The sequence below is a fragment of the Camelus ferus genome, chromosome 20 (assembly GCF_009834535.1).
Source record: "Camelus ferus isolate YT-003-E chromosome 20, BCGSAC_Cfer_1.0, whole genome shotgun sequence".
Classification (NCBI taxonomy): domain Eukaryota; kingdom Metazoa; phylum Chordata; class Mammalia; order Artiodactyla; family Camelidae; genus Camelus; species Camelus ferus.
Window position 1 is genome coordinate 13,572,898 of NC_045715.1, and position 20,060 is coordinate 13,592,957.

At 42.1% G+C, this 20,060-nt stretch overlaps 1 long non-coding RNA gene across 1 annotated transcript in view; it reads left to right on the top strand.

The window, feature by feature from the left end:
- The first annotated feature begins 14,140 nt into the window (after window positions 1–14,140).
- Window positions 14,141–20,060, top strand: part of LOC116658221 — an 86,741-nt gene continuing 80,821 nt past the window's right edge. Inside the window, exon 1 of the long non-coding RNA XR_004313465.1 lies at window positions 14,141–14,344. This is a non-coding gene — a long non-coding RNA (uncharacterized LOC116658221). The remainder of the gene's footprint in view (window positions 14,345–20,060) is intronic.

The following is a 20,060-nucleotide window of genomic DNA, read 5'->3' on the forward strand; positions in this document are numbered from 1 at the left end:
TCCTATATCTCCAAGAAAGAAACATTTCTGCTCCAAGTTGGGATACGTAAACAAAGACGCTTCAGTGCCAGAAATGGAAATGCAGGGCAAGGAGGGATGGCTGCACAGGCGTAGATGTGATGGGCCTGGGCTGTGAGCCGCAGGCAGGGGGCACTCAGGAAGACTGTACCATCAGGTCCCTGTATGTGTCTTAGGCTTCTGTTCTCTGCGCCTGGTGACATGGCATGGGATAGATCAGCTGCAAGAAATGCAGCGAATCCTCATGAGTCAGTTCTGAAAGAACAGGTTTGCTACCTGAATGGGAAAAACTCTTCCAGATGGATGTTTTAGAACCCCCGACTATGATCTGGGGCCCTGGAAGTGAAATTGTATGATTAGTAACCTGGAATATGTCTGGTAACAGTCCCCTCATTTTCCAGTGAAGGAGACACAAGCCTAAAAGGTGGATGGTGGAGTCAGGTCTAGACCCAGGTTTCTCATTCTCTAATCCAGACACACAGCCTCAGTCTGGATGGACTCGGTTCCAGTTTTCTCTTAGGAGGTTTATCTCAGTTCATATTCGCATCTATAACATGCCTCATGTTCCTTCCTTGAGAAGGTGGGGTCCAAATCCTAAGCAAATAATCACTAAATGCAGGCCTGAGCTGACTGCCTTTTTAAAAAGGAAACAGATAAATTGCTTTTACAATAAGGATCAAGTGTTTCAAAGCTCTTTGACAAAGGAGCAAAGACAGTTCCGTGAGGAAGGAGTAGTCCTTTCCACAAATGATGCTGGAACAATTGAACGTCCATGTGCCAGAAAAATGAACTTAAACCCAGAGCTTACACCTTTCATAAAGATTAACTCAAAATGTATCATAGACCAAAATGTAATATGAAAAACTATAAAAGTTCTGGAAGAAAACTTAGGAGGAAATCTATGTGACTTTGGGTTTGGTGATGAATTTTTAGACACAGCACCAAAAACATGAAAGAATTTGAACCCTGTGTTATCCTCCACTGTTGCATCCTCCACATCCAATCAACGGAGGCAGCGTGGTAAAGGGAGGGGTCACGGACTATCGGCCAAGTCAAAAGACTTGGGTGCTAGAGCTCTGCATTTAATTAGCTGTGTCCCTCAGGCAAGTAACTTTTCCACGTTCCAACTGCCTCATCTGTAAAATGAGTATGTGATAATAATTACCTGGCACAGAGGGCCCTTGAAAGATACAAAGAAAGTAACACACATGAAAATATTTTATAAGACAATGGTTGTAATTTTGGCATATTAAAAAAAAATCACCTGAAGAGAGTTTAAAATTTTAGATTCCTGCATTCCTCCCATCCCTCCCTCCCTAATACTGAGATTCTGATTCATCAGGTATAGTATAGGAACCAGGAATCTGCATTTTAGCTTTTCCCTGGGAATCTAAGGCAAGTCTCCCAGGAACCCCATTTTGAGAAACAGTATTGTAAGCTATAAAATATCATATAGGTTTAAGTTATTGTCATTACGCCACGCACAGTGACTTTCTCCTTCTTAACACCACGTACCAGCTTTCCAGGAGTGCTGATCAAGTAGAGAGGAGAGGTTAGTACAATATCAACAGAGGGTCATGGGAATCATACCCAGTGGGAGAAGGGAAGTTGGTAACTAGCAGGGGATGCTTAGGAGGGAGCCCTTCGATAGTGAGTCTGTGGCGTGGGGCTGCTGGGACAAGTCTATGGTCAAGACGCTGAGTCCTCCTTCCCCTGGGTTCTCATTCCCATCTTTCTGTAAGTCAAAACATTCATAATAACCTACTTTGCATAACTATCCCATGAAATCTTATATTTCCTAAGGAAAGGCCTGAAAGAAAAAGATCAGTTTCTACCCTCCTATACATCATTCCAAATGATTATATTCTCTCATCATGTCTACATGATGACCTGAAAATATTTGGAGAAGGTGAACCTGCACAGGCAATGATGAGCCATATTGCTTTAATGGCAAAGAGACTCTTCTTAATAAACAAATTTATCAAAAAATATTTCATTTCTCCTAGTATATTATATCATCCTAAGGGATGGCCTTTACCATGATGTAGAAAAGCAGTCTAATTGGTCTTGCCTTAACTGTTGTGTTTGCCTTAGAACTGTCCTAATTCATAGCTATCAAATGTTAAAATACTGTATGCATAGCACATTGGAAAATGACACAATTGTGCCCTGATTTCATATAATAGATTTTGCCTTGCTAAAATTATATATGGTTTTTATACATTTAAAAGCAACGGAGATAACAGCTCCACTTCTCCCAAAATTGTGAATAAGAACTTTATAAAAGAAAACATTAGTAAGTCTGAGGAATTAGATTCTGAGCTCTGCCATTTACTGTGTGGCCTCAGGCAAGGTACTTAATGTCTCTGAGCCTTATTTAAACTTTCTTAATAGGGTTTCAATACTTAAGCAGTAAGAGTCTTTATGAGGATCACGTATGCATAGCCCCTAATGGAGTGTCAGGCACACGGACTATTTAGTATATGTGAGTTCCCTTCTTCTAATCATTCCTGCCTCTCTTCATTTTCTAAGAGTTAAAGATGTGCTTGCCCTCTTCCAGTATGAAAATGGGGCTAACAAACATAGAGGAGCAGGGGAGGTGTGTACACCTGGGTCTTCAATATGGAGAACAAAGATTCCAACAATGTACACACATTTTGGGGAGACCAAGATTTTAAGCCTTCTAAGTACAGAAACTATTTTCCATATCATTTATTTTTCTCCAGAATAGCCCAGTGGCACTCTGCACACAGAAGACATACATGACATAAATGTGGATGGATGTAGAAGGATTTGAGAAAAGGTGGGAGCCGTGGGAGTAGGCAGAGGGAAATAGGTGATGGCTTACAGGAAATTAAAACGGTGGCCCTTTATAGCTGTTGGTTTTGCTATTCGCATGGTCAGGCGGAAGGCTTGTTTGCTTTTTGATCTATTTTCTGATAGATGGCTGAGTGCTGGGGGCAGGTGAGGAACGCTACACATCAACGCCCATATTCAGGGCTAAATAATCTGGCACCCTAATAATATTCTCCTGGTAGAAGAACAATGTTGAAAGCCAAAGACATAACACTGGAGTGGTACACAGGATTCCAGGTGGTGTTTAAGAGGGAAACTAAGGTTAAGAACAGCATTAAAATTTGTATATTTCTTCATGGCTTAGGAAAGCATACCTTTTATAGTGTATATTTAACAGAATTTCTGGTAGCTATACTTTGCCATAAATTAAAGCTGAGATTAATTCAACAAGGCAAAGAAACCAATGTTTCAGCAAATCATAAAATAAGAATTTTGAAGTAATATTGAAAGTCCTTATTTTACTGAGAAGGCAACTGCGGCTCTAAAATGTAAAAATGTGCCTTTTGTAAGATGACTTAATGTAGGGGCAGAGCTGCCAGCAAAATTCAGGACTTCCAGCTTGCAGTCTCCTTAACTTTATTAAGTTCAATAGGTTTATAGTTATTTATATTATCAGGTTCCTGTTTGTTGCAATGCGTGTGTTTCTTCTTTTCTTGTGGATCATTTTCTTCTTATAAAAACTTTGTAAATACAACCATTTTCTTTTTTGCCTTTTTTTTTTTTTTGGCATTTATAATTTGAGGATTGACTGGGGTTATTCTTAAGAGAGCCATGTTCACGAGAACTATTTTTTTGAAACTAGAGATGACTGCTCTGGAGAAGACAAAAGCATCGTTTTGCCTGGAGTTATGCTGAGGTGAAAGATCTCATGATCACTCTGGATTCTATGATCTTACAAGTAGGCTCCAAGGATACCTGCAAAAGCCCCAGAAGTCCTTAATGATCCTACAGAGCACTGGAGACCCTATCAATTTGTTTATCAATTTGCAGCTCTAATGTCATGACATGTGAAACACTAGTAAAAATAATCTCCCGCCTCAATATTTTAGAGAATGCAAAGAAATACACAATCACCACAGACTGGTTAGTGCTTGCCAAGTCTGGTTTTTATTATTGTACGTATGAAGAGAATCCTCTGTTCGCCAACATCTATAAAGGGGCTGATTTCCTCAGCTCCACGGTAATTGTTTAATATTAAATCAGTCCAAAATTTTAGAGCATGTTTCTCCGAAACCCTTTGTCTAGCATCAGCTATGTATCTAGACAGTATTGCAGCTGTCAATTTCAGATTACCAAAAAAAAAAAAAGATAACATGCGTTTTTCCCAAATTTTAATGGAAATTCTTCACAGTTTTAATAATCTAACTTGTTAATGGAGTAAAAATCTTCAATTCTTTCTAGAAGTCAAAAATGTGCTCAAAACAAACAGAGGGTTCAACCTTTAAGAGGCAACATTTTCTAGATGCCTTATGTACCTGATGCTTTCTCGGTAGCTTGACACGATTTTAAAATGCTTCTAATAAAAAAAAAAACAAAGAGAGTGAAAATAATTACTTAAAACCAGGTCACATTAAAAAAAGACTATCATGAGTTTTGCAGTATCATTTCAGGGTTTATTTTAAAAATAAGATTCCTTTCTCTTCACTGTCCATTCCTGCCAAATGGCTTAGCAGAACTTCTCGGTCGGGCTATGTTTGGGGTCTACACCTGATTATCACTCTTTTTAGGAAACAGGAGGGTAAAGAGGTCCACTGAGTGACCCTCAGGATGAAATCCTAATATTTTACTTCTGCAGGATTGGGTTGAGGGCTGTGCTTTGCTTTCAACCCAAGTGCTTCAGGCATCTTCCCCTTCAGCAATTTTTACTTCTTCTCCACCCCCACCTGCCCCCAGCCTCCCTAAAACTCCAATCTCCAGGGAGCTAGGGCCTCCCGAACGTTCTTCAGGAAGCACTGGAAAATCTCAAAGAGAGTAAGAGAATCACTTTCTCCCACACCCTGTGGGTCTCAGTCCCTGTGAAATTTACCAGGTAGGGAGAGACTGTTCACTCTTTGTGGGGAGGTTCCTGTTCATTTCAAAGAATCAGCGGAAGCACTTACAAGACAGCAAAAGCATACAGGCAGCCCCTCCACCTCACCCTCCATGGCCGCTTCTCCTGCACCTCAGCCTGGACTTTGCTGACTTAGCCACTGCAGGTTGTAAATCACTAACGTGGCATGAGGCTGCCCTGGTGGGCAATAGGCCCCCACTTGCCCTCAACATCACCAAAGCTCATTAGATCCCATGAATCAAATATTTGCTTTTACATTAAACACACAGTTCCAGAAACACAAATCTCGGGCTCAGCTAACCCTTGCAGGGCATGAGATTTGATAAACCAGCACATTTTCCTGCTGACATTCCTCAGGTTACCCGCTTTCCTGGTCCTACCAGCCGTGTCAGTTATCTGCTGCCCTCTTTTGAATTTTAGGGCACACTGCACTCATAAACAGGGCCTGTTGCCCGGAGGAGCCTCTTCTGCCTGTCTGGGGGCAGGTTCAACCTTCTGACTTAGTTTTCTGATGACCAGCAAGGGCTGTTCCAGTGCAGCTGGAAGAGGACTTCACCTGCTTCTGCTCGTTCTCTTCTGCGGCAAGACAGCGAAAACCATTTGCTGCAGCAACCAAGCAGCAAATGAATGATAAGACATGCTATTGTTTTCCTTTCTTATCTTAACCCGATTTATCACCTGGACCACTGCCCCCTCGAGGCTGATCTGTTTATTCCCCTAAAGTGCACACAAACATCCTGGCAATAAGGATACTGAAAAAAAGACGGCTGTCTGAATACATTCCATGTGCCTGTTCAGCTGAACATGTTTGTCCTTCTGAAACAATAGCCAGGTTGAGGTTCTAACAGAGGTGGCAGGGTCTCAGAAGGTCTTGCAGTCAGTCGCACCAGCGGGGCTGGGTCCAGTTCATTATTAACACCACTGTCATCCTGCCCCCTCCTACCTCTCCGCCAGGTGCTCTCTGTAGCGATTACATCGTTACCCCCAAACTGTTTGTGTAAGGTTTCTTCCCCAAACCCTCCCTGTTGGCATCTCACTGCTCTGTCCTTGTGTCTACCGGTCATCTCTCCTGCTTCTTTGTACCAAACTAAAATATGAAGGAATAGGTGAGCATGTGCTCATTAAAAATGAAAGAAACTACTGTCGTCTTCCCCCCAAATCGCAGGAGTTCTTTGGAGAACAGGAAGGTGGGGACAATGTAGTGCCCAGAAAGAAAGTGTCCCGCTGTATCAGAGCTGGCTTCCTGGGCATGGCCTGCCCTTAGAAGAGACCGCACTTAGTTTAATGCTCTGCTTTCAATGTCTTGAAATTCTTCAGACTTTTTGAACCAGAAGCCTGCATTTTGTTTTGGTGCTGGGCCCCACAGATTTGCCTGTCTGGTTGTGCACAGTACTGAGGGACAGCCCAGTTTGGAGGCATCCTATTTCCACCTGAAATGGTGGGTTTATAAACGTTTATTTATTTGCGGGGGCCGGGGATGGGATGGAATGACGTTGCTTTGCCTTGTACCTGCATCGGTTCTCTCAGCTGGAACACCTGCCTGTAAGGGTAAAAATGCTGCATGGCTGACTGGCTGTTCGGTTCCCAGGGACTGCAGGCTTGGTCAGTTGCAGAAAGAGAAAGTTTCCATGGAGAACTGTGTGATGCGCCTGGCAGGACTCATCATGGCAGGAAGAAAGATGCTGAGAAATTCTGCACAGGGGAGATAGTTCCGTAAAAAGAGAGGTTCACAAACAATTCCCAGGGGTCATCCTGTTGTGGCTAGAAGAACGAGACAAGAGAGACTGTTTCTTCCAGATTCTTCCTTTTCAGCTGAAGCCACAAGGCCCCTGGCACATACTCAGCTGATGTTTTTTATGTCTCCTACTGTTTACTCTGAATTCTTCCTGAGCTGTTGCAGAGAAGCACTACATCAACACAATTTATTTTATTACGATGCCACGTCGCATCATATATCTCCTGTTCACAGTAGGTTGACATGGCACTGGGTTTGTGTACGAGCATATCTGGACACATATTACCACAATCACTGTACGATAATATTTATTGAGTGCCCACTACCTTATTAGATGCTACAAACAGAACTGTGAGGGCACATATAACAATTTAATAATGGGAAAAAAAGAGATACTCTTTCTATTTAATTCGGTTTGCAGACAAACAAAACAAAACAAAAAAACTACTTGATATTTCCTCTCCATGCCTGCTGTATGGTGGCAAGAAAGACCCCTAAAGCACATAGAGCTCTTATCTTTGTTCATTCCCCGAAGAATAATAGATCAGTCAGAGCTCTGATGCTATTTTAATAATGTACAATTTACAATTCATTGGTTACCAAGCACTCACAGTATAATTAATTTTACAGACCTGTTCAGCAAATCCACATGGTTTTGTACCATGTGGGGGGAGGGGGAGCAGTCGTACCAGGAGCAAGAGGGCTGGAGAGGCGGAAGGCAGAGGGAGAGAGCCATCTTCCCTCCTCTTTCAAAGAAGCTGAGTCCTGCACCAGCTGTACAGATTGGCAGCCAACTGTAGGCTGCAGGAGAGGTTAAGTTTAATGCACAAATATCTCCCACCAAAAAGTTTTGGACCAGCGAAAACTACCATCTCACGGGTACCATGTTTGGTCTCCCAGGAAGATCTCACTAAGGAAGCATGGTGACTAGACCACAGAAGCTACATCAAGCACCACTCTGTTAGGAGGAAAGCTGCCTTCTTCTCTTCCTTAACGACACTCTTCCAAGAATACAATTCAAGCTGCATGTGCTCACTCTCTCCCTTCTTAAAGTGTGTAGCAAAATCAGGACTACCAACGAGGGGTGGAGGGGCTGGGGGAGGAGAGACGGATTCCCTGACTGTTTTCATGACCCTCCAGAGGGCCATCATTTACTTGAAGGGGCCTCTGGAAATTCAGAGAATTCTCAAAGCCAAATAAAAGTTATATGAAATGTATCTAAGTATATGTCTGATCAATGACCTGCTTTGTTTCTAAATCTCTGCTCTGAATCTTTTGGATTTGCCCAAAATATACACAGTGTTTTAGCTTGGAATCAGTCTGTCCAAAAAGGAGAATCTGCTCAATTGTTCAGTGCTGACCTTAAAAACAGAACGTAAGAAGAAAGGTACAGATGAGCTCAATGTACTTCTGTTTATTCCTAAAGTCTGTTTTTCTCTTTCTTGTAGTTTCTAAGGCCCCCAGAATGGGACTCGCACACAGGCAGGGTGGAGAATCTGCACAACTACCAAGTTGTGACCACTGGGGTTATCATGCCCTGGGCGTGTGGAGGCTCAGAACTTGGGATTTACAGGTGCACAGACTGGGGTTCAGACCTTGGCTTTGTCCCTTGCCAGCTATTTCACTGGAGAAGTCCTTTAATCTCTTGAGGACTTAATTTTCCCATCAATAAAAATAAAGTTGAAAACAGTTACCTCACAGACTCGTTAAAAGACTAAAGGAGACCATTTGCATACATCCGTCAGCATACTGCCTTGTTTTTGGTGGCTGTGGATAGTCAATGGTCATTCTTATTCTGTTGATGTTATTTACTCATGATTAGCCATTTCGCTATGTTTAGCTTTTTGCTCTTTTTTGCAGCCCAGATAATAACCAGAGGACACACTGGGCAACATTGCTTCCATCGGAGCTAGGATGTTCACACAATGGCCATTCTTTCTAGTCTCCCATGAGGTTAAATGGGGGGTGCGAAGGTCTATGATCATTTCCAGGGTAGAATTGCCTGAAATAATCCCACTCTGAGCAGCCTGAACTTCCCTTCATTGGAATTCCAAATAGATGGCTTTACAAAGGTGGGAGATTGTCTCCATTAGCCAGCACAGTAAGTGCTTTCCAGACTTGCGCTGCTATGCAAAGCAGTTCAGCCTGGAATGAGGAAGTACGCAGCATGATGAGGGTGTTAGGGGTCAGTCCCCAGTGAGGGTCCTCCTGCCTGGTGTCACTCGAGCCAACAGGAGACCGAGTTTGCTTCTGAAGCAAAGAAAACCTTTATTCCTCAAAGAGTGGAGAGGTATGCGTTCTCACTGACAGGCTGTGGGTGAGGCTGCTTTCCTGGGATCTCGGTCAGTGGGGTGGGGGAGGGGCGAATTCTCGCGGGGTTTGGCGGGGCGGGGCCGCTACGCTGCTCACAGCCGGGGACCGCGGCACGGCGCAGCCTCTGCGCACGGCCCGCCGCCGCCATCTTGGGCTGAGCGTCCCTCGAGGCGTCTCTGCGCACAGCCAGGGGCGCCCAGCTGAGGTGTCCGGAGGGCCGTCTGGCGCCAGGAACCCTGGTCTGAAGTGCTGGATGCGAGGCCTCTGCCCCTGGTACCCTATAAGCAAGTGAAACTGGACCAAGTACAAAGGAAAAGAGAAGATTTTAAAAAAAGGTTAGATTTTATTACCGATTCTATTTTTATTTCCCGGGAATTGTGAATGGGCTTTGCCGGTGACAGTGAGGCCAACCATAAAGGGACAGCCTCACCTTTAATGGGCATCCAAGTTGGGGAGTGGAGGGTGTTGGTGAGTTTATAAAAAGAATGGCAGTTCCTGAGAGTAGAAGGGAACGGGGAACACAATTGCTTACATATACGGGGAGTTTAATATTTCCTGGGTACTCTTCTAAGTGCTTTGCCCGTGTTAATTCATTTCATTTCTCCTAATTGTGGTCATGATCCTCATTTTACAGATAAGAAATGTAAGGCACAGAGAGGGTAAGTCCGAGGTGACATGAACTTCTTTCCTGTAACCCCAAGACGTGACTCGGCAGCTCCTAAGACCATCAGGCTAGGTGTTCTACTCGGGACTGGGGCTGAAATGAACAGTGGCTTAAAATATTGTGAGATTATAAATTATAACAACCTTGAGTTGGAAGCCTCGGGGGAGCTGAGAGAACATTCCACGCCAGGAGGATGGTGGGAGGGAGGGCTGTGAAGAGCCAGAGAACAAGCAGCACCAAGAAGGTGCCCGGAGCCCCACTACATAGCACTCCGGACCTGTCCTACGGTGACCCATTAAGGGTGTTGGAAAAAGGGAGATTTTTCTCCCGTGCCCATTTACTAGTAGCTCTTCCCACTGGGAACTACAAATTATGGTGCCCTTCTGTTTTAGGTGGGTGCTTGTGGTTAGGGAAACAAAGACCCATTCAGAATACAAAAAAAGGGGATGGAGTGTTGTAAGGATGCTCACAGACTGCAACTGGACCATAAACCGTAAAACTCTCTAGAAATCGGTGTGGCTCCAGGGATCGGCCACTCTTCCTCTCAAAGGCAGCATTATCTCTTTCTGTCCACGTCTCCTCGTTTCTCAGCGTATCTCTGCCGTATCTACTGCTCTTTCTTCTCTGTAATTAGCTGCCTTTACTTCATCAGGTTTCCAATCCCCCTAAACACAACCTACCATGGCCTCTCCTCTCCTAGCTCTGCCCCAGGTAGTCCCCCTTCCCACCATTTGAACATATTTGTTACGATGTCTAGCTCCTATTTCCAAGAGAGAAAATCTGATGGACTCAGTTTATCTTTTTTTTTGAACAGTTATCGATGCTGTCCAGCCTGAGGGCTTTCTGCTCTTCAGCAGGGTACCCACACCTGTCCCAATTAGCTGTGAGACCAGGTAGTGTTGGGGTACATGGTATAAACCATGGGCCTGGGGGCTGCTCCTTCTGCAGCGGCTCTGAGCAAGGCAGCTTCTGGTGAAAGAGGCTATCCAAAGCAGGCATTGCAAACCTGGTGCACATCTGTATCCACATCTTGATCTGGCAGTAGGACCATGCTCTCTCAGAGGAGGGTGACAGGGGCCTGGAAGAAGGCTCCAATTAAGCAGAAAGATGTCCAGCGACTTCCTCTGGAATTTCAGCAAGCATTTCCAAATTCTTCTTATGTTACCCACTTCTCAGCTCCTGCTGACCCTCACCTGGGATCATCCTCAACATACACATACACACTCGCGTGCACCCATTGGGATAAGCCTCTCCTATTCTCAGTGAGTCCCTGACCTCAGCCCACCTCCGAGTTTGCCCACACTCTTCTTAAGGGGCTTTGGTACCTGCTCTCAGTCCTCCCCCCGTATCTGACTTCAGCCAAAACTGTTTTTTAGCTGAGCTCCTCTCTTGTCAGTGCCAGTACCTTAAAGGAATTTCCGTGTTCTGAACCACACACTCTATGACAGATGGACAAATACGTTTTGCTGTAAGGGCACACTGGGTCGCAAATGATACAGAGCTGATGTCTATCAACTCTCTAGAGTCAGTTTACTCAACAGCATATGTTGGTATGATTTCAGCCAATTTTGTCACTAGTCCCTGTTAGATGCTGCCTGTCACACACATCAAATCCTTGGGGTTTGTTTTGGTTTGTGGTGAAAATAAAGCAAAGCAAAACAAAACAAAAGTATCTCCTAGCAAGCTAAGCTTCATTTCGGTTTAATGGATTCTTCTTAAAATTTTCCTTCCCACCCCACTCTTTTTGTGGAGTCTTTTTTCTCTTTGACCGTTTTCCTCATGTCCAACCTCTCTCTCCCTTCAGTCTTCTAGATCTCCTGCGAATCATTTATTCCATGGCAACTCCCTGATCTACCCATCTGGCCCAGCAGGACACAGTTTATTTTACTCTCTCTTTTTTTTTTTTTTAAGAAAAATTGCCTTCAATGCTGAACAGTCATATCTGATTTTTTTCTCAAGGTCACTGTCAGGGGCATCCGAAGTGTCCCTGAAATATAAGCCCCTGATTTACACTGGACAGCAGATAAACTTGATCCCATGGGGGAAGGTGGGGTCTTTTCTCACATAAACCAAGCATTACCGATAACTTTATATGTGGGCACATTAGGACTTCGGTGTGATTTAGAGAGTGTTAGGATGACCCATTGCTCCCCAGAAGACCCTTCTGTGTACCTTCTAACTCAGTGATTCTGTATCACACAGGGAGGTTTAAAAACTATGGATGCCAGACCCCCACCCAGACAAATTAAGCCAGAACCTCTGGGGCTGGGATCCAGACATAAGCGTGTTTTTAGATTCTCTGGGTAGTTCTTAACGTGCAGCCTTGGTTGAGAACCCTCCCTTAGTTCAGTGGTTTACACCCCTGGCTGTACTTTGGAATCACTAGGGAGCTTTAAATAATACTGATGCCTGGGTCCCATCCTTGGAGATTTTGAATTAATTAGTCTGGGTTTTGGCCTGGCCATCGAGATTTTAAAAGCTCCCCAGGTGATTATAATATGCAACCAAGTTTGAGAAACCAGCACCTTAATGGATGCCTGAAATTTCAATGTTAGGCTCTCCACTTCTCAGTTCAGTCAGTTTCTGACTGACAAAAATAAGACTTGTCCTTGGGAGAAAGGTGATGCTTGCTTTTCTCAGTTACTTGTACCTTAGTGTGAACGTGTTCCAGAAGTAGTATTGCCAGACTGAATACAGGATGCCTTGTTAAATCTGAATTTCAGCTAAGCAACAAAAAAAATTTTAGTATAAGTATATCCCATGTAATATATGGACATACTTACACTTAAAAAAATATTCACGGCTTATCTGAAATTCAAATTTAATGGGGCATCCTATATTTTTATTTGCTAAATTTGGGCAGTCCTATCCAGAAGGCTTCCTGAGAGCAGGTTGTGGGAGTGGGGTGTGGAAAAGCACAGAGAGAAACACAGAGACCCGAGGGGAGGGCATGGGGAATATCGTAGGAAGACCACAAAGCAAAGAAGGGCTCTACCAAACACGAAATAACTTGCCTTGTCAGACTCACTCAAGTACCATTCTGCCACATCTTTGTAAAAATCAACACAATCTTCCCTACTTTACCAGCTTGGGTGGCAGAAGGGCCTGAGCATACATTCTATCTCAAGACTTGACAACAACCATCCTCAGCAGCAGACATTGTCAGCCTAGAATCCCATTCCTGGCAGGACAAGAGCAAGACAGAAGTGTGATCCGTGGCTTAACTTATTCACTCATGTTCTCAATTTTTAAATTTAGAATTCACTATATTCAGAATTATACATTCATGAAAATTCTTAATACAGAATTTAATTAAGAATGTAATTAAATCTCAATATAAAATTTAATTACACTCAAAGATTTCAAAATGTCTGCCTTCGACTTATGATAATTGTAACCTGCTTCCAGAAAGTTAGACAGAAAAAGAATGCCTCCAAAATTAGGAAAAGAAGGTAGATATGTAAGTAAATATGATAGAGGCTTTTAAACTAAATTCTTAGTAAACCTTTTGTAAGGTCTTACATTCCCCTGTTGTCTAATCCCATCCTCCACATAAATTCACCTGTCATTTTTTTCAGGGACATTTTTTACTGTACTTCTCTTTTGAACTCTCCCCTTTATATTTGTAGATACCTAAGGGGTTTTCCTCTCACTGGTTTCCAAGTTATCTAGACAGACTGAACTTACATCTGGTAACATGAAATGTCAGTACACCTAGGAAAACTGGATCTACATCCAGAAATCCCTTCTTAGATTCCGGAGATTCAACATATTTTACCCTCTTAGGTCACCAGGGTTTAGAAACACAAGTTTATTTATCTATAAATCTTTTCGTTTCCCGGTTAAGAAGGTATTTAGGTGGTTGAATCTGAGCATGAAGTCAACATCCCAAAAGAAAGTGGGAGGCATTCCTCTGACTCAAACTTAAGTTCCACAGAATAGCTGGGTACATAGCGAGTTCTCCTTGGTGCATCCTTCCACTCCCCACAACTCCCTCCTCTTCCCACCCCCAACCACCCCCCACACTGTTTATGTTCCTCAGTTTTCTCCTACCGGCACCTCATTATCTTATCGGATAATTCAATGGAATGACACTTCCCAGGTGTCTTTGAGGCCATTCAGCCCTGGGTCTAACTGCTCCCTGTGGACTTTCCCTAAAGTGAAAATGGTATTGCCTTTCCAAGGATCATCTCAACAAGAATGTCAGGAAAATGCTCTTTGCTTTCCAGCAAAATTATAGAGAATAGTATTCTATTTTGTGGCAGAGTAATGCAAATTAAGTGTTTAAAATAAGAGACATTCTTCCTTTCTTTTGTGCTGGGCATCCCGCTGACATTACCCCAACCCAGGGATATGGCTGAGTGGACAGGAGCTGTTGGTTGGCAGTGAGAACACCAGGTACCATTGCTGTCTTGCTTATCGATACCTCCCAAATCACCTTCTTGCAGGATCTCCTCCCATCTCTCTGCATGAAATTCAAATCACTGGAACTCAGAGGCGCAGAGCTAGGAGCCGAACTAACCACCAGGAAGGGTGCGTCTGGTCAAGGAAGGAGCTGCCAATCATTTTAAGGCCTGTTGGGGTGAGCTTATCAGGTTCCTGATTTCTCCAGGATAAGATGCCTGGCAGTTTCAAGGATCGAGCAAAGCACAGCTGTAATCTACCATGATCCAGAGCTTATTCACAGATCACAGCTGTGTAATTTCAGGTAACATGCTTCCCTTGTTTGGATTTGTTTAACATTGTTAAATATATAGTCAGACCATCTGCACAGTATTTTTTTTAAATTGGAAATTACAACCATAACTTCCTTTTTATATATCAATAAACTAAACAGCAAAATTTCAAAGGGATCCTTCTGCACCAAGCACGGAAGCAGAATGCCTGTCCCACGCCACACCACTGCCTAATTGCACACTAATTGGACAAACGTGATTAAATATTTCAAGATCTTTACTAATTGCCTCTATTTTAGCTTTAAAATTTGCTTGCCACCAACAAATTTAATGACACTGGTGTCTAGTCATCAGCAAAAAGCCCAAGAGTTGCTCTTTAAAATGTACCTAGTCAGAGTATTTACTGATTGTGCACTGTTTCCAATGCAGCTTAATTAGAAATCCAATCAGTTCGCTAAGTCTAATTATACTTGATTTGTAGATTCAGACTATGATACATAATGAAGCCAAGCAGCTAACAGTAAACGTGCCTGAAATGTAACAATAAGAGAAATATTTTTTAATGTACGTCTTGTCACTTTAGAAAATCAAGTAATACACACAGTCTTTCATGATGGGGATTTGGGAGGTTTGAGTTTTTCGAAGTTTCCTTGAGCCGGATTCCAATTCTATTGGTAAGAGCTGCTTTGAAAAATGATGGCCAGAAAATATTTCTATGTATCCATATTAAAGATTAAAAAGAAAAAAGAGGCAGTTGCTTCCTTCACTTTGACTCTGTGAGAAACTTTTGTGGCATTGTTTCACAGAAGTTGTCTTGATGAAATTAGTATGGTTAAAATGGACATATTCATTTAATTCTTATTTTTAAAGATTTTCCTTCCTGGAAATTTGATTTAGCTACCCCAGAAAATGCCTTATCCAAAAGTACCCCAAACCACAGCGTTTATATAAGCATATATTCAAATATGTGAGGGTATAATTTTGTATATACACAGAATTTTCCTAGAAGGACTCTAAGTGTATTATTGCATATCTGCAATAATTTGCAACCAATTATTGGTCTGTGGATACAGGCTAAATGAGGTAGGGAAAAGAAACTTCCTAAAAAAGGTTAATGCAGGCTAAGATGCCAGTTACCACTGTCTCAATCATCTGAATATTTTGAGACGTGGAAGCTAGAGGGCATTAAATACCCACCACTCAAGATCCCAGAATCCATGCATTTCCCTGTTGGCATGAAGGATGCAGACATGTTGGAATTACAAAAATGGGCTGAGTGCTGAGCACTGTCCATCTCATCTTACAATTGTCATCTTCCAGAAATGGCAGTGTTTTGAAATTCTGAGGATGTCAGTACAGTGCTGGTTCAAAACAAGCCTCAGGAGTCATGGTCCTTTCACTTTCTTTTTTTTTTTAAACTATATATTTTTATATATTGGCTATTTTATATACTGACTATTGAAGTATAGTCAGTTTACAATGTTGTTGCAATTTCCGGTGTACAGCATAATGCTTCAGTCACACATGAACATACACACATTCATTTTCATGTTCTTTTTCACCATAAGTTACTGCAAGACATTGAGTATAGTTCCCTGTGCTGTACAGTATGAACTTGTTGTTTTTCTATTTTATATATATTAGTTAGTATTTGCAAATCTCAAACTCCCAATTTATCCCTTTTCCACCCCCCGTTCCCTCCCCCTGGTAACTGTAAGTGTACTTTCCATGTCTGTGAATCTGTTTCTGACTCACAGTCACCTTCATTTCAAACTCAGAGGGGGAGAAATCAATCAGTGAATCAGAATGGAAAGGAATGAGTAGAAGAGAAATGTAATTTTGAAGCTTTTGGGATATTGTAAACGTAATGGAGGATGATTCAAAACATCCCGAAACTCTAGATGAATTCCTGTGGACTGTTCAACAATAGACTGTTGCTTTAGCACAGTTACCTTTCTTTTCATGTAAAGCTTATCTTTTTATAGCAATGTAGCCTAAAAGAATTATGGAAGTATTCTTGGATGAAAGGCTCTGCAGAAGTGCAAAATATGAGCAGTTTTAATTTTTGCGTCAAAAACCAATCATTTACGTTTTATTCTGGGGTTGCTTTTAAAGCACTATGCAGTAAAATTGCCCCACTGGGGGTGTGTATATGTGTGTATATGCATGTATATGAATGTGTGTGTTTGTGTGTGTGTATTTTCAAGACTGACAAATACGTAATTTTTTTCCTTCTCCCTTTTTCAAAAGCATCTTGTAGCATATACTGAGCCTGGAGGGTTTTCCTTTGCTTTCAGTTCCTTGCCGTTTTAACACAATTCTGATTCAACACAGTCTTTAGCCAAGACCCTTATTTTTACTGTTTGTGTAGCTTATTTTCCCTGAACTCTGGTGTCAGGCTTTATTGATTAATTTCTCAAAATTTAAGCAAAATGCTAATTGTGGAGTTACTGTGTTCCTCCAATCAGAATTCATCATACTGACCTTTGGGTTAACGGAAAGTCCTCATTGGATGTGACACTATGGAAATCCTCCTCTGTGCTTTCCTGTCCAAGGAAGGCTTGCTCTTTGAATATTGCCACAGAGATTTCCAAACACAGTGAAGTGTGGAAGCTTGGAGGGGACACAGATCCTCTTATTTCTGTAGGCGTAGACAGGTTATTTCCCATCTTCCTTAACTGGTTGTGGTGGGAGAAAGATGAGATGGCATAAATACAAAACCTGAACTTGACTCCAGAACAGCTAATCAAAAGCAAAAATTGACAACCTTCTCACTCATTTCAAACAACGTGATTTCTGTTATATATTTGACATTAACTAAAACAGAATAATGTTTCTTATGTATGGTAAAAACGTAAATAAAGGGGACGAATACGTCTTCGATAATGTCTAGAAAGTCAGGAAGGAAAAGAATCACCCAGAGCAGTCTTCTTACTTTAAATACTGGAGAATTTTTAAACGAGTGTTCTGTTCCCTTTTTTTCCTTGCAGCTTAGTTTTTATCTTTCCCTCTTCTTATTAATAAGGCCTGGCCCCTCATTAACATGCAGCCAGAGCCTAATGAGCCTTGCAGACTCCTGTAATTTCTTCACTGTCGAAAATGCCTGACACTAATCTATGCCATTTATACTAATAAGAGGTGGATCAGCTGATATTTGGTGCAATGAAAATATGCTAAATATACTTTATTGAATTGCACATAGTTAGTTCTTCCCAGTTCACTGTATTACAGCAACAGATGCACAATCATTACTTCGGTGCTCTATGCCGGGTGAAATCTTTGCTATGAATAAATGAGAGAAGTAAGACATTTGATATGTTGGCTTCCTTTTTTAAAAATGTTGATACTATCAACTTTCAAACTCCTACCTCAGGAAAACCATCTTTTCTGTGATTTTCAAACCACAAATACAGTGTTTTCCATTAAAATGGCAATGAAATGAAGATCTGACCTAAAATATGACATTTTTATATTAAGTGGTCTTTAAGGAAAGCCAAATTCCAATGGATTTTTACATAGAGCTTATTAATCACTTCCATAAGGATTCCCAAGGAGCTCTTGGTGATTAGCAATTTTCTAATGAATACTGAAGAAATTTTTCACCAATTTTAATATATGTTGAACATCGTGTTACTATTATATTAAGCAAAAGCAAATTTTTTTTCATTTTTGCATTACCAGTCTAATTTTTCTTTTTGATGACTCTGTTGTATATGGGTTTCTTTTCTTACTTGCCAAGAGACACGTGGCTGAGGAGACTGACTGCAGGTGTTAGTAAATGTTTCCAACACTTGTGTCAATACCTGTGTATGGCTCAGACATCACAAACCAGAGAGTGCTTTTAAAAACCTTACTTAAAATCTACATATTTATTCAGAACAGTCAGCTATGACTACATCCTCTGAGATGTGCTGTAAATAAGATGGAGGCTTAGGGGAACTGAGCTGAGCATTTGTACCTGTGGACCCCCAGTGTGTGATAGTTTGAGGTCCTCCAAAGGTGAGTTCAGCAGGGGAAGCTCAGTCTTTGGAGGGAAGTTAATTACAGAACTGAAATTTCTCAATAATTTTGCTCATATTTGACCAGAGATTTAGAAAGAGAATAGCAGAGTGAATTTTGAAGGCAGGGATGAAGTGAAAATGTCAAATATCTGGAAGTTCAGTTCCCCCATCCCACCCAGTTACGTTTCCCCCTAGCGGGCCTCACGTTTGACAGTAAGCCCAAACCACTCAGTGATGAAAAGAGAAGAATGTGATCTGCAGCGCTGCTTAAACGTATTTCACATGCATTTGACTATCTCTCATCTGTTAGCAAGCACTCTTGACTGTCTCCTGACCAGTGTTTCCTTGGAACATGTTTTGTGTTTGTTTGGGCGGTATATCTGACGCTTATGTATCAGCATATTTTTCAGATTTCGAAATGTCCTTTGATTCATCCCCTGAGAGAATTATGGGTCCATTCTGTCTCTACCCCTTCCCCTGGACAGTTGTGCTATCTGTGCCTCCTAGAATCTCTCGCCTCTTAACCTTTGCCAGCACAGGTGCAGTAACTCCCCAAAGATTAACAGTCTGGTTGTAGGTGTGATTGAAATTAGCTTGGCTTCCCTTCAGAATCCAGCGCCCTAGCCTAGTAAATCACCTCCTATAATCTTGTGCACTTAGGCAAAGCAAACAAAATAATCTGCCAGGAAATACTAATGGGGCAGTGTCAACACAGACACCGTTTGTATTAACTGTCCCATTATTATTACCCTGCTCCTTAAATCCAATCAAACTTCACTTCCTACTCTGCAGGGGTTGGATGTTAATTAGAAAGGCTGTGTGTTTGGATGTACCTGCGTGTACACAAACATGCCCCTTCACCCACCCAAATACCCCTCATGCGTGCATATGTGTGCCCATGCAGACACAGGTTCCATTACTAATTAATTTAAATTGCAAGTGCTACCCCATGTTTCTGGTTTGTTGTTCCAACTCATGAAAGCATACATTCTGCATGCATGTCTTCTGCCCTGCATCTTGACATTTTCCAACAGATGTTAGCTAATGTGGTTGTAGAAAGTTCACAGTGGATGCTGCAAGCCCAATAAATCTTCCTCTTAAAGGCAGGCTCTCCACCATCCCAGCGTCTTATACCTATAATACATTTTAATTACTTGGCTATTCAGATGATACTAAATTAGATTTGCACAGAACAGCACGGCAGATTTCTCAATTTACATTTAGTCCACCACAAACAGCAAAAAAAAAAAAAAATGCAGCAAGTGCACTTTTATTAGAACTTGCAGGAGCCACTGAAGTCGGATACCTTTAAAATTATTAAGTGACAAAGATTGCTAGCACTATGGTTCTACTTTGCTTCCCCATTAGCCATTTAGGTGACAGCTGCTGTATTACACATAAAGATGAACCGTTCCTTGAGGGATGATAGTGGTTCCGCCGTGACACTGCTGGCATAAAGCATTATCAGACCATGGCTGCGCTTGGAGCCATCACAGTCTCCTAGGCACCTATCAGTACCCTCATTATCTGCATCACGGAGTGCCGAGAACGAACACTGCCAGGCCTCACAGCTTCGCAGCTCATTTGAGGAGCGGAAATTAAATGTCCCAGGAGAGAAAACAGGCACACGGTAACAGCACCGGCGCTCTACACCAATAACATGTCGGCCGCTGTAGCAGGACTTCTATCTCATTAATTTAATAGGCCCCTGGAATGAGGATGGGAAGGGACAGAGGCAGGCTTGACA